Here is a 12,219-nt window from a genome sequence, read left to right as displayed (position 1 = left end):
GGAGCCACTTCGGGGGTGGGGGGCGGAGGGGCACACACACATCTGAAACACACTTGTCTGGGATTGCCAAGGTCCTGGCCCCAGTCTTCCTCCAGAGATGAGAATCCCTTCAGAAAACATCTCGAACGTGGTAGGAGGCTCGTGAATTGCACGCCCGCTACGTACCAGCTGCTATTCTGGGTTTGATATGCATTATCTCGTTTAGTCCTTGCAAATATCTCTGCAAAGTAGGTATTATTATCCCCAGTTTGCAGATGCGGAAACTGAGTCACAGAGAAATTAAGAGACTTACTTAAGGTCACAGAGCTCATATGCAGTAGAGCCAGATTTTGAATCCTGTTTGTGACTTCGGAGCTGCTAATAGATGATCAGGCCATCAAACCATGTGGGGCCGGGGGGAGGGATTTTTTAATTCCCACTCTACCTCTGCCCCATATTGGTTGGTACTTCAGACAAAATAGTACAGAGACGGCTTCCTCTAGCTGGACTTACCTGAGTCAGACACCCTTTTCCCTCCAGGACACGAAAGGGTACCCGGGACACAGACCTGCTCCCTAGAAAGGAGAATGTACATCCCTACATACTGCTGCCCAATCACTGCGGCCAGTAGTTGCCAAAAACAAACCGACCACCTGATTTCCCTGGGCCTGGAGTGTCTCAAAATCCTCTGCCCCACTTGCTCTGCCACAGATGTGTGGCAAATTGCAGGGCACTCATTGGCGGTGCACAGTCGGACACGAGCTTGTTAACAGAATGTAGTAATTGACATATCGTGATTCATTATGCACAGCACGGAGGACTCTAGCAGAAGCCCACTCTGTGGCCAACCGCTGCTGGCACCACCAGCCTTGAGAATTTGTTCCTGGCTCTGTTCTGGCTCTCCAGCTGGAGAGCGCCATAACTTCAAGGGCCAGAAGCAGCCTGAGGCTTCTGTCTTATCCTGCTCCCTCCCTCCAGGCAAGGAGTGAGGATATTTCCCCTGCCCCCAGGCCAGGCCACGTGACCTTGGAGGGAGGTTATTTGTTCATTCATTCATTCAACAAACATTTTGAAAATACGCCAGGCATACAGTGGGGAATGAGACAGATAGTCCCAACCCTCAGAGAATTTATAGTCCCCTCTCTGGGCCTTAATTTCCTTATCATCAAATGGGTAGGAAAGAAAAAACTGGATGGGTCAATCTCTTCTAGCTCTCAGATTTCAGGATCTGTAGTTCTGGGTTAGAAACATTTATTATTGAGTCATAGTGTCAATCTTAGTCATTTGTATCCAATGCCAAAAAGAGAAAAATAGAATTTCAGAATCTGGATGGGAACCATGGACACAAGCTAATTCAATTTCTTCACTTACAGATGAGAAAAATGAGGCTAAAAGAAGGGTGTGACTTGCCTGGCATATCAGTGACAGAGCCAGGGTGGGGAGGCCAGGGAGCTGAGTCCGTCTCTCCTCCAGTCCTCCTGAGGCCCCCTCCCCACCCAGCACTGCTGTTGCACCCCTCCTTGGAACCCTTTCTGCATTTAGCTTCTCTAACAGAACTCTGCTGAGTCTCTCCTACCTGCCTCTCTAACCACTGCTTCTGCGGAGCCTGGGGCCTGCGAGTGGAAGAGGAAGGGTTAGCTGTGGCTGTGGTAGCTGGGCCTCAGAAGGTGATGGAATTGGGGGCTTGCTTTGGCAGCACATACGCTAAAATTGGAATGACACAGAGAAGGTTAGCAGGGCCCCTGCCCAAGGATGACACGCATATTGGTAAATGGGATTGGAATCGGGCAAGACCACCACAAAGTAGGATGTGAGGAAATTGAGGCAGAGCATGCAGAGTTTGCTGTCAGAGTGCTCCAACAAGCAGTCTGGGCAAACCTCAGTGAAACTGAAAAAGAAGGAGACCCAGTGGAGGTGGCTAGTGAGCAGTAGCTCAGTGAGCTCACAGAACACCTGCAGAAAGGCCTGCCTCCCCTCAAGCCTCAGAACCTCTATACCTCTGACCTTTGCCTGTCACCTACATGTATCCGGTGGAAGGAATCTAAGGCTGGAAGAACAGAGGATCTTTCTGATATTCAAGGGATGTAAGGGAATTGAGCTGCCTGTGGAGAAGTCAGGAGCAGGAGGCTCAGCAATTTTTCAGTGACCAGAATGTCCCCTCCTGGGTGGAGAAAGATGCTGTAGGTATAGCAAGGCTTTAGCCAACCTGGAGTGCTTGTTTGTCTGTTGCTTTTCCCTTCCCTTCATCACAGTCTGGGAACCCATACCTTGAAGCACTGTCCTTGATTAATTTATCAAGTTTATTGCCCTGTAGCCCTCCCCTAGGATGGAGGTGGTTAGAGGTAGAAGAGGGCGGAGAATACTGGTTTTGATTATGAAAACCTATATCCATTCTGTATGTCTATTTTAGTCTTCTAAATTGATCTGTGTTATTTTCCACACTGTGCTTTTGTAGAAACTATTTTTCCAGTAGGCACATAACGTTGCCCTGAAAGAACTACCTATACATGTGCATAAAATATGTCCTATGGGCATTTATAAATGCATATGTAATGCTTAAAAGTAAATCATTCTGAAGTTTTGAAAAATGACTTCAAGTCATTTGGCTGGGAGCTGGAGACCTGAGTCTGAAGCATGGGCTCTTGTGTGTCCTTGGGTTAGTCATGTTCCCTTTGTGCCCGTCTGCTCTCATACCTGTCAAGTGAGGGGTTGGACTTACCTGAGTCAGACTGGGAGCCAGTTCTACCAAACCACTCAGGATAATGGTGAAATGTACTGATTCCCGGGCCCACTTGCACATTTGTGGAACTGGGAATTGAATACTTGGAAATTTTTAGTTCTAATAATCTTCCACGTGATTCCAGGTGATTCAGCCAGGTGATTCCAGGTGATGCAGACAGGTTTTGAGTAGTTGTCTTCCAAGAACCCCATCTGGTTCTGATGTTTTAGAATCCTCTGCCTTCTCTCTCTTGCTCAGTTTTCTGATGTTGTCTTAGGCTTTCTTCCCTGGCGAGCCTCCCTCACTATACTGTGACCCTCTGAGAGCAGGGGCCATATCTTGCCCACCTCTATATCGCTGGCTCCAGCACAATGTCAGGCACAAAGGAGGTGCTTAGTAAACGGAAGGAAGGAACAAATGGGCTTCACTACCACTCTGCACATCCAAGTAATTTCCAGAATTCTTCCTGTACACTCAGGTTTCTTAGTCTGTTGATATGGTAAATAGAAATACAGATTTCAGAACCTAACAAAACTGGATTTGAATCTCTTTCACCTCTTACTGTGTAGTGATTTGCCCTAGGTCATTTAATCTCTTTAAAATGCACTTTCCTTTGTTATAAAATGAGAATAATAGCTCTTATTGCTCACGATATTTGTGAGGATTAACTTACTACATCAGAATATGCATGTAAAAGTTCTTGACATACAGTAGGAACTCATTTCCTTTGGCTGCTTTCTTCCTTTACATGGTCACAGGTGAGTGACAGGAAAAGGGGGGACTCAGAAGAGTGGATCATCCCTAAGCAGGTCGAGAGAATGACATGTGGTCCTTTGTCGTCTCCTGGCTTCCTGGGACCCTGAGGCTCTGACTGAGGCCCAGGCACCTTGGTGGATCCCTGCTTGCTTAGCCCGTGATACGTCAGAATTCAGACTTGGAATCTGACTCCAAACGCAGTGTGTTCTCTCTTTTACTCTGCTCCAGGGACATAGAAAAAGAAGTAGCAAAAGAAATTCAAGGAACTATTGTAGGTTTGGATTCCCCATGCAGGCCCAATGTCTGGGCTTACCGTGAGAAACCCGAGTTCATTCAGAATGGTTAGTTCCCGGGGCCAGAGATCTTAGGGTTGGTTTTGTTAGCACATCAGCTCCCCTTTCCACATCCTCGGTGTTGGAACTGCCACAGCATGCTGCTTTTCATAAAAGTCTCTTTTTCAAACCAAGTCCAACTGTTTCAGCCCCAGAAAGGCAATCAGATTAGCTCTCTCCTGGGCAAAATGGTAAATGATCACCCCACAATTCCTCCAGCACCACAATAATCATAACAGCCACCCCTTACCCAGTGCCTACTGTGCTGGAATTTTCATGACATCACTATAAGTAGGTATGATTAGCTCCATTTTACTGGGCAGCAGGTGGTAATTAAGACTAGAGACTTTAGAGTCAGACTGAGGTGTAAATCCTGGTCCTACCATGTTTTAGCCAGCTCCCTGAGTCTCAGTTTCTTCTTCAGCAAAATAGGATTAATAATGTACACCCCATAGTATGAGGAGGACTGCATGAATACCACATGCATGGAGCTATTGAACTAGTTGCACCAGTCATGTAAAATTACAAACTAGGATAAATGCTATGAGAGAATGGGACAAGCTGCCATGAGAGCATATAACAGGGATCCTGACCTATTTGCTGAGGAAGTGACATCTGAGCTGAGATCTGAAGGGTCATTAGGAGTTTTATGAGGTGAAGGGAGTGGGTGGGGTTGGGGAGAAAGCTTTCTAGGCATATGTACCAACATGGCCTGCAAGATGAGAGGCAGCATAGTGCTTTTAGAGAACTGAGAGACTCAGTATTTCTTGAGTGTAGAGAGCAGGGAAGAGAAGAAGCTGGAAAGGGAAATCAGGGCCTTGTTGAGGATTTTTTTTTCTTTAATTCTAATAGCGTTGGGACCATTCAAGGCTTTGGAGCAAAATATGTGTGTGTTGCACATGTGGAGAGCGATATGACCAATTTGGTATTTACAAGAGATCTTTTTGACAGTGATCTTCAGAATGGGTTGAAGGGTACATGAGTGGTTGTGGGGAAATGAATTCAGAGTAGGCTTTGCATTTGTCCCAGTGAGAAATAATGTTGGGCAGAGCTGGAGTAGTGATGGCAGAGATGAGGGGATGAGGGGGGTTGAGATATTTAGGAGGTAGAATTGCAGGACTTAATGGCTTAGTTATAGCTATGAGGAAAGATTATAAAGAACAACTTATCAAACTCAACACTCAAAAAACAAAAAATCCAGTCAAGGAATAGGCAGAAGACATGAACAGGCATTTATCCACAAAGAAGACATAGAAATGGCCAACAGACACATGAAAAAATGCTCAACATCACTCAGCATCAGGGAAATACAAATGAAAACCACAACGAGCTACCACCTCACACCTCAGAATGGCTAAAATTAACAAGTCAGGAAAAGACATGTTAGGATGTGCAGAAAGGGGAACCCTCTTACACTGGTGGGAATGCAAGCTGGTGCAGCCACTCTGGAAAACAGTATGAAGATTCTTCAAAAAGTTAAAAATAGAGCTACCCTATGACCCAGCAGTTTGCACTACTAGGTATTTATCCAAAGGATACAAAAATAATGATTCGAAGGGGCATGTACCTTAAACATTAGGGTACACATGTACCCTAATGTTTATAGCAGCAATGTCCATAATAACCAAAATATGGAAAGAGGCCAGATGTCCATCAACAAATGAATGGATAAAGAAGATGTGGTACACACACACACACACACACACACACACACACACACACACACACACACACAGAGGAATATTACTCAGCCATCAAAAAGGATGAAATCTTGCCATTTACAATGGTGTGGATGGAACTAGAGGGTATTATGCTAAGCGAAGTAAGTCAGAGAAAGACAAATACATGATTTCACTCATATGTGGAATTTAAGAAACAAAAAGATGAACATAGGAGAAGGGAAGGAAAATAACATAAGATAAAAACTGAGAGGGAGACAAACCATAAGAGACTCTTAACTATAGGGAACAAACGGAGGGTTGCTGGAGGGGAGATGCGAGGAGGTTGGGGTAACTGGGTGATGGGCATTAAAGAGGACATGTGATGTAAAGAGCACTGGGGGTTATATGCAACTGATGAATTGCTAAATTCTACCCCTGAAACTAATAATACACTATATGTTAATGAAATTGAATTTAAATAAAAAATTAAAAAAAAAAAACAACCACCAGGTTTCCTGCCATTCTAAGCTTAAAAAAACAAAAAAGATGGAAGAAAACGTGGTTTGGGTAGAGATCTCTCGATTTGAGAATCTGAACACACTGCGTTTGAGGTGCCTTTTAGACATCCAAGCACAGATGTTCCATGCTCAGGGCCATCCGTGTTAGGACACAGTGGCCTTGGAATGCCTTTGGGCAGTCTGACCCAGATCCGGCCTCTGTGGGGGTCAGGCTTGTTTTAGTCCAGTTGGTCTGAGGACACCTGGTTTGCTTCCCCTCGTGGTTCTGTTTCCTTACCAGAATATCCTGAAAAGAGACACATGAGAGAATTCAGCCTATGAAGTCTGACCCATGGTGGGTCCTCGTGGTTCTGTTTCCTTACCAGAATATCCTGAAAAGGGACACATGAGAGAATTCAGCCTATGAAGTCTGACCCATGAACAGTCTGGGTAGAGTCTGCTTCTTCAGGGGAAACAGTTCAGATATTGATGCATGTCGTTTGAGGTGCTTTTTTCCCCAAATCTGTGTGTGAGGTATTTGTGTTTGATGTGTGTTCTTTTATTCATTTCTTCATTCATTTATTATTAAAATATTTGTTCTTAATATATATCTACGATGTGGCAGGCACAATGCCAAGTCAGAAAGGACCCCTGGTTCTTTGGGAAGTGACATCCCCAGAACCCATTTGGCATTGCTGTTCTTGTGATCATAAAGATGCCAGCAGGATGCTGACCTTTCTCTGAACACTAAATCTCCAGGATGCTGAGCTGCTGAATTTTATCAAGGGGGCATGTCCTTGAGTTCAGAGAGTTGGTTTGTCGGGGGCTCCCTCTGCAGCTGTGACTCCCAGGTCTGTATCTAGGCCTCCTGTCTTTTGCAGAGTCTCCCTAGACAGTAACTACATCAATGCCAGTTTTTCACTTTGAATGGGGCTCAGCTGGGCAGTCTGAGCCCCACCACCCACCTCACGCCTGTGCCATGTGCTCTGATTTGTTGTCTGAGAGCATCTCTCTGCGTCCCTGTGAGGAGAGAGAAGGGGCAGAGCAGGCTTTGTGTCCTTCCGTGGAATGGTCGAGAAAGTTCACCCAGCAAGGGCCGGGGGGGCGGGTGTCGTGGGAGGGGAGCAGCGGAGTGACGCAGCCAGTCTTGGCACTGCGTGATAGACTTTATGAATACCCAAGTGGAATAGATACGTGCTCTAAGAACATGTTTGCCTGGCGAGAATCTGAACTCCTGAGCTACATGAGTGATTACCATCATGAAAGGGAGCATAGGCGTCCTTTTAAAAATCCTCTAGTGTATTTAACATGCAGTGAGGGAGGGGAAAAACTATGCCAAGTCAGGTACTCAAGGAAAGCTGACCTTCTCTGTGTTAGTGGAACAAAGAACCTCTTACAATGGGAGCAGATGGTAAGCCCCTGTTAGGGGACATGTCCCTGCGGAGGGTTGACCATGTGTCAGGTGGGACAGAGAGACTGCCTTCCAGGGTAGGATGGTGGGGTGAGAATTGCATCCCTTCAGATTCTCTGATTCCTGGCTTTGCCTTTCATCTTGACGAGTAGGTCTGTCAAGGACCTGAAGGGCCCTTGAACTCAGAAGCACCTCGGCTAAATCCTAGTTCCACTTCTTCTAGCTGTGTGATTTGGGTGAGTTGGTCTCTGCACCTTCTTCTCCCAGTCTGCCAAACCAGGTCCATGATGCCTTGCAGAGTTGTGTATGTACCAGGGTCAAATGAGTTAAGCTTCGCAGCCAGCACCCCAGGATGTAAGAAAGGGCGAAGCCTGCGGTACCTCCAATCAGCTGTCAACTCTTTGGTGTGCGTGCATGGCCTGGATCTGCATGCTCTGCTCAGAATATTTATTGCTCCCCAGAGCACATATGCAGGGCATGTGTCAGCTCCCTGGCAGCCTGGAGTGGGCAGGGACACACTGTCCTGTTTCTGCCTGAGGAGACACCCGCTCAGCAAGCAGCCCACCTGGCTTAAGTTTCCCCAAAGAACTCACTCAGTTTTCATTACAGAAAATCCTTTCAAGATTTTTTTTTTTACTTGACAGAGAGACAGCGAGAGAGGGAACACAAGCAGGGAGAGTGGGAGAGGGAGAAGCAGGCCCCTTGCCGAGCAGAGAGCCCCATGTGGGACTCGATCCCAGGACCCCAGGATCATGACCTGAGCCGAAGGCAGACGCTTAACGACTGAGCCACCCAGGTGCCCCCAGAAAATCCTTTCAGGTGCCGAAGGTGGCACATTGCTTGCAGTTCAACCCCCTTAAGAATTCTGGCTATGTCCCTTTTTCACGCCAGCTCTATTCTAAAGCTGATTTTATGAGGAGTTCTTTTCCTAATGTATTGGATAAAATCCTGTAGCAGGTTTCTGATGGTGTCTTAGGAAGTTCACACTGTTTTTTATTTTCCAGGGGAGCATTAACAAGCTATAGACTAGCCTCTGAATGGAGCTAATATAGTTGTTGTAAACTCAAGGCCATTTGCTGCCGGCAAATCCTTGGCACTCCAGGCAGGGCTCTGGGTTTATGTGTCACCATGTAACACACTTGAATCATGCCAACCTGAAGACACTTGTCCCCATTTGGGGTACTTATCACGGATATCATGGTTCCCAACTGCATACACAAGGCAGAGTTATGTTCACTGGTTATTTACTCGTCCAGCCTCCCTGCAGGCTCTGTAGCTGGAGTTCTTGGCCTCTTTATTCAGAGGAAGGGAGCATGGTTCTTGCAAGGTGCAATAGTTTGTCTGAGGTCACGCAGCTAATTATTGCCAAAGTTATGTTTCAATTCCTGGTCTTCTACGGGGCAGCCTGACAGTGAAAACCCCATCCAGCATTTGCATCTCACCTCTGATGTTCATGAGCCGTGTGACCTTGCTCAAGCTAGTGATTGATATTATAAGTGGTTATTAATATTAATAGTAACAGTAAAATTGACAAAGCACCTGGTGCGATGTAGGTGGTCTCCCACTCCATCTCCCTGCTTTCGCACACTAGACCTGTGAGATGGGTTTTATTATGACCCATTTTGTGGAGAAGCATCCTGAAATTCAGAGCTAAAGTAACTTGTCTGCGCCTCAGTTTCTCTATAAAATGTGAATATTGCTCCCTCTCTGGGAGGGTGATTACGAGGACCGGATGAGGTCATGTGGGTGCACTGCCTACCACAGAGCCTGCAGTGGAGGAGGTGCTCAGTCAGAGCTCCTTTGCCTTCTGTAGTTCCCCCTCTGCGTCCCAATCCAGCCGTCTTTCCACTGCATCCCGTTTAATACATTTAGAAGCTGAGATCATGCTGAAGTCCTCTCCCTAGCTTTCTTTATCACACCCCGCCAACTCCCCAGGGGCCACTTGCAGCCTCTGATCTGAGTTCCCTGTCAGATTCCGCCTGTTTAGTCTTTTGCCAGTTCAGGAAACACCATCCTCCCCTGGCATGCTGCACCACACCCCTGACATTTGTTCCAGGGCGTGTTCTGGAACGCTAAAGCCTGTTCTGGCCTCTCCAGATGCAGGGCTCTCCCCTTTCCTGACTTTCTCTAAGGCAAATACAAGTTGTTTTCCTTATTTTGGCATCCTGCCTGGATCTTTCAGGTTGTTGTGTTGTGTTTCACGAGGGGCCACACATGGAAGTGACCTAGAATCCAGGTCTCCTGACTCCCAGCATCATGTTCTCCAGCTTATCATAATTTAATGTTTAAGAGGAGTATGCAGTAGGTCAGGGGTAAAAAATAGGAGCCCTGTCTTTGGGGATTCTCGTAAATGTACTCATTTGGCTTTCAATAAAAATTTATTTATGCAGCACCTACTTTTTTTTTTCAAGATTTACATATTTATTTGAGAAAGAGTGTGAGTGGGGGGAGGAGCAGAGGGAGAGGGACAAGCAGACTCCACGCTGAGCGCAGAGCCTGGCGTGGTGCTCGAGCTCACGACCCTGAGATCATGCCCTGAGCCGAAATCAAGAGTCTTAACCGACTGAGCCACCCCAGCCTCCAGCCCCTCAGCACCTGCTTTCAGCCAGGCCCCGTGTTAAGTGGCTATGGTAGTGAAGGAGGAAGGTCTGTCTTTCATGGAACTCAGAGTGTAGTGTGAGAGGTCCATGACAAAAAAAATAAATAAGACGATTTTAGATTTTAAGTACCATGAATGAAATAAATAGAGCTCTGGGATGGAGAGTAGCTGGAAGATACTTTGTGCATTTTGTGTAGAATAGTCAGGGAAGGACTCTTTGAGGAGGTGACATTTTGAGCTGAGATCTCAAATGAAAAGGCAGGGCAAGAGCATTCCAGGCTGAGAGAGCCATGAGAACAAAGACCCAGTGTTGGAAAGGGCTTGGCCATTCGAGGAATAAAATGGAGATCAGGATGGCTGGGACGCAGTGTGCCAGAGGGAGGAGCCATTAGATCAGAGAGCGTGAGCTGGATCATGTTGGGCCTTGGAGGCCACAGAAGAGTTTGGATTTTTTTTTTTTTTCTAGAATTAGTGGGAAGCCACTGAAGGGCTTTAAGCAAGGGAGCGGTGTGATCTTAAAGAAAACTGAGGTGGCTAAGTGGAGAATGGGTTGTAAAATGTAAACAGGGAAGCAGAGATACCAGTTAAGAGGCTGTTATAATAGTCCAGGAGAGTGACGGTGGTCTGGACGGGGTTATGACAGCAGAGACCATCAGATACGTTTGTGATTATGTTGAAGTTAGGGCAACAGGGTTTGATGAAGGAGTAGATGAAGTAATCCATTCTGCTCAGTCTACTTGGTACTCAATTAGTGTAGATCTAAGTGATACCTAGTTTCAGTTCCTAAGCCGGGGGCAAGGGGAGGACATGTTGACAGGTGACAGACCTCACTGCCAGGATGCACCTCTGCAAGTTTGAGACACTGTGGGTAGGGGCTAGTTCTTGCATCTCGGGAAGACATCTTGGAGAAGTGAAAAAGGGAGACGTTTTCAAAGAATTCATTCATTCATGAGTCCTGTAGCAAGTGCCTTATCTGTGGCTGGTGTTCTACTTTTGACAAACAAGATAGGGCTCTGCTCTTGAGGGCCTACCCTCTTGGGGGAGGTAGAAATATAAATAGATAAATCTCACTCTGTATAACGGCAAAAGGACAAACAAGGGGGTGTAGAAACACAAAGGAGACGGCTAACTTTTCATGCGGTAAGGGGAGGAGGCTTCACAAAGAAACTAGGCATTAAAGGGAGTTAAGGAGACAACTATACTTTCTATTTCAATAAAAAAAAATTGTAGTTAAAATAATACAGCTAATGGCCAGGAACAACTCAGCTTGTGAACATTAATATCTATTTGTTCTCTACTTAAAAAAGGGGTAGGGGTGGTAAGAAGAGAGAGCATTTCGGAAAAAGGAATAGCATTTGAAAAGGCCCAGAATCCTGAAGGAGTGGGGTGTATTCAAGAAACAAAACATCTTTGCGTGGTTGGGGTATAGGGTGTGTGGGACGGAGGCCCAGGCTGGTGTGTAAGGTTGTTGACTGCACTATGAAGAGTCTTGTGTGCCATGTTGACAGTTTTGGACTTAATCCTTTAGGCACAAGGGGACCTACAGAGATTTTAAAGCCAGGGTCTAGTTAGTGGAAAGCAAATAGCTCCCCCATAGACCACCAATCAATCAGATCCACATTTCCTACTGCGTCTGGATGCAGCCTCAGAAACATTCTCAACATAGCACGTCAGGCAGTCACTTCCAGTCAGCCAGAACTGGCAGAGGATGAGGCCTATTCTCCATTCCCCAAAGAAGATGAGTCTATGTATAAGTTTAAAGGGGAAGTGTTTAGGACCCAAAACTACCTCGTGCAATTGTCTCATCAGCCACAAGTATAAGTTGCCTACGTTGTATAAAACGTGGTGGAGAACAGTGAAGGGAGGAGTAACAGTCTAGTCTGAAGGAAGATATTTCTGAGTGTGGCCATGGTTGATGAATTCCAAGGGGGTGGTGCTGAGGCAGAAAGTACTAGGCTTTCAAGGAGTTCCAGTCCACCAGCCCTGGAATGGATGCCCTTCACTTGTAGGGAAGTGCAGTGCTCTAGTAAATGCAAGGCTTTCTTGTCCAACTGACATTGGTCCTTTCCCCAGGAAGTTCTCTTAAAGAAGCCACATTGCTCCTTTGAAGAAAGTAAAATGCCCCGGGCCAAGGGACCAGGAAGTGACCATTAGTCTGAGAACTCAGTCATGGCTATGATTGTCTATGCCAGCTCCGTATCCCTGGCACCTAACACAGGACCTGAGGAAATGAACAGGGCAAAGAAAACCGATGAACCAAACATG

General features: G+C 46.3%; 1 protein-coding gene and 1 non-coding gene across 9 annotated transcripts in view; both read left to right on the top strand.

Annotated features, from left to right (window-relative positions):
- The window catches only part of SERGEF (secretion regulating guanine nucleotide exchange factor), a 217,111-nt gene that overhangs the window by 162,434 nt on the left and 42,458 nt on the right, over window positions 1-12,219 (top strand). The window lies entirely within an intron of this gene.
- On the top strand, window positions 1,664-1,766 carry LOC113915565. Its single transcript, XR_003517716.1, has one exon. It is a non-coding gene; the product is annotated as a U6 spliceosomal RNA (small nuclear RNA).

Source organism: Zalophus californianus, chromosome 11 (assembly GCF_009762305.2).
Source record: "Zalophus californianus isolate mZalCal1 chromosome 11, mZalCal1.pri.v2, whole genome shotgun sequence".
Classification (NCBI taxonomy): domain Eukaryota; kingdom Metazoa; phylum Chordata; class Mammalia; order Carnivora; family Otariidae; genus Zalophus; species Zalophus californianus.
The sequence above is the reverse complement of the archived record's forward strand: the minus strand, read 5'-3'. Positions and strand labels throughout refer to the sequence as shown.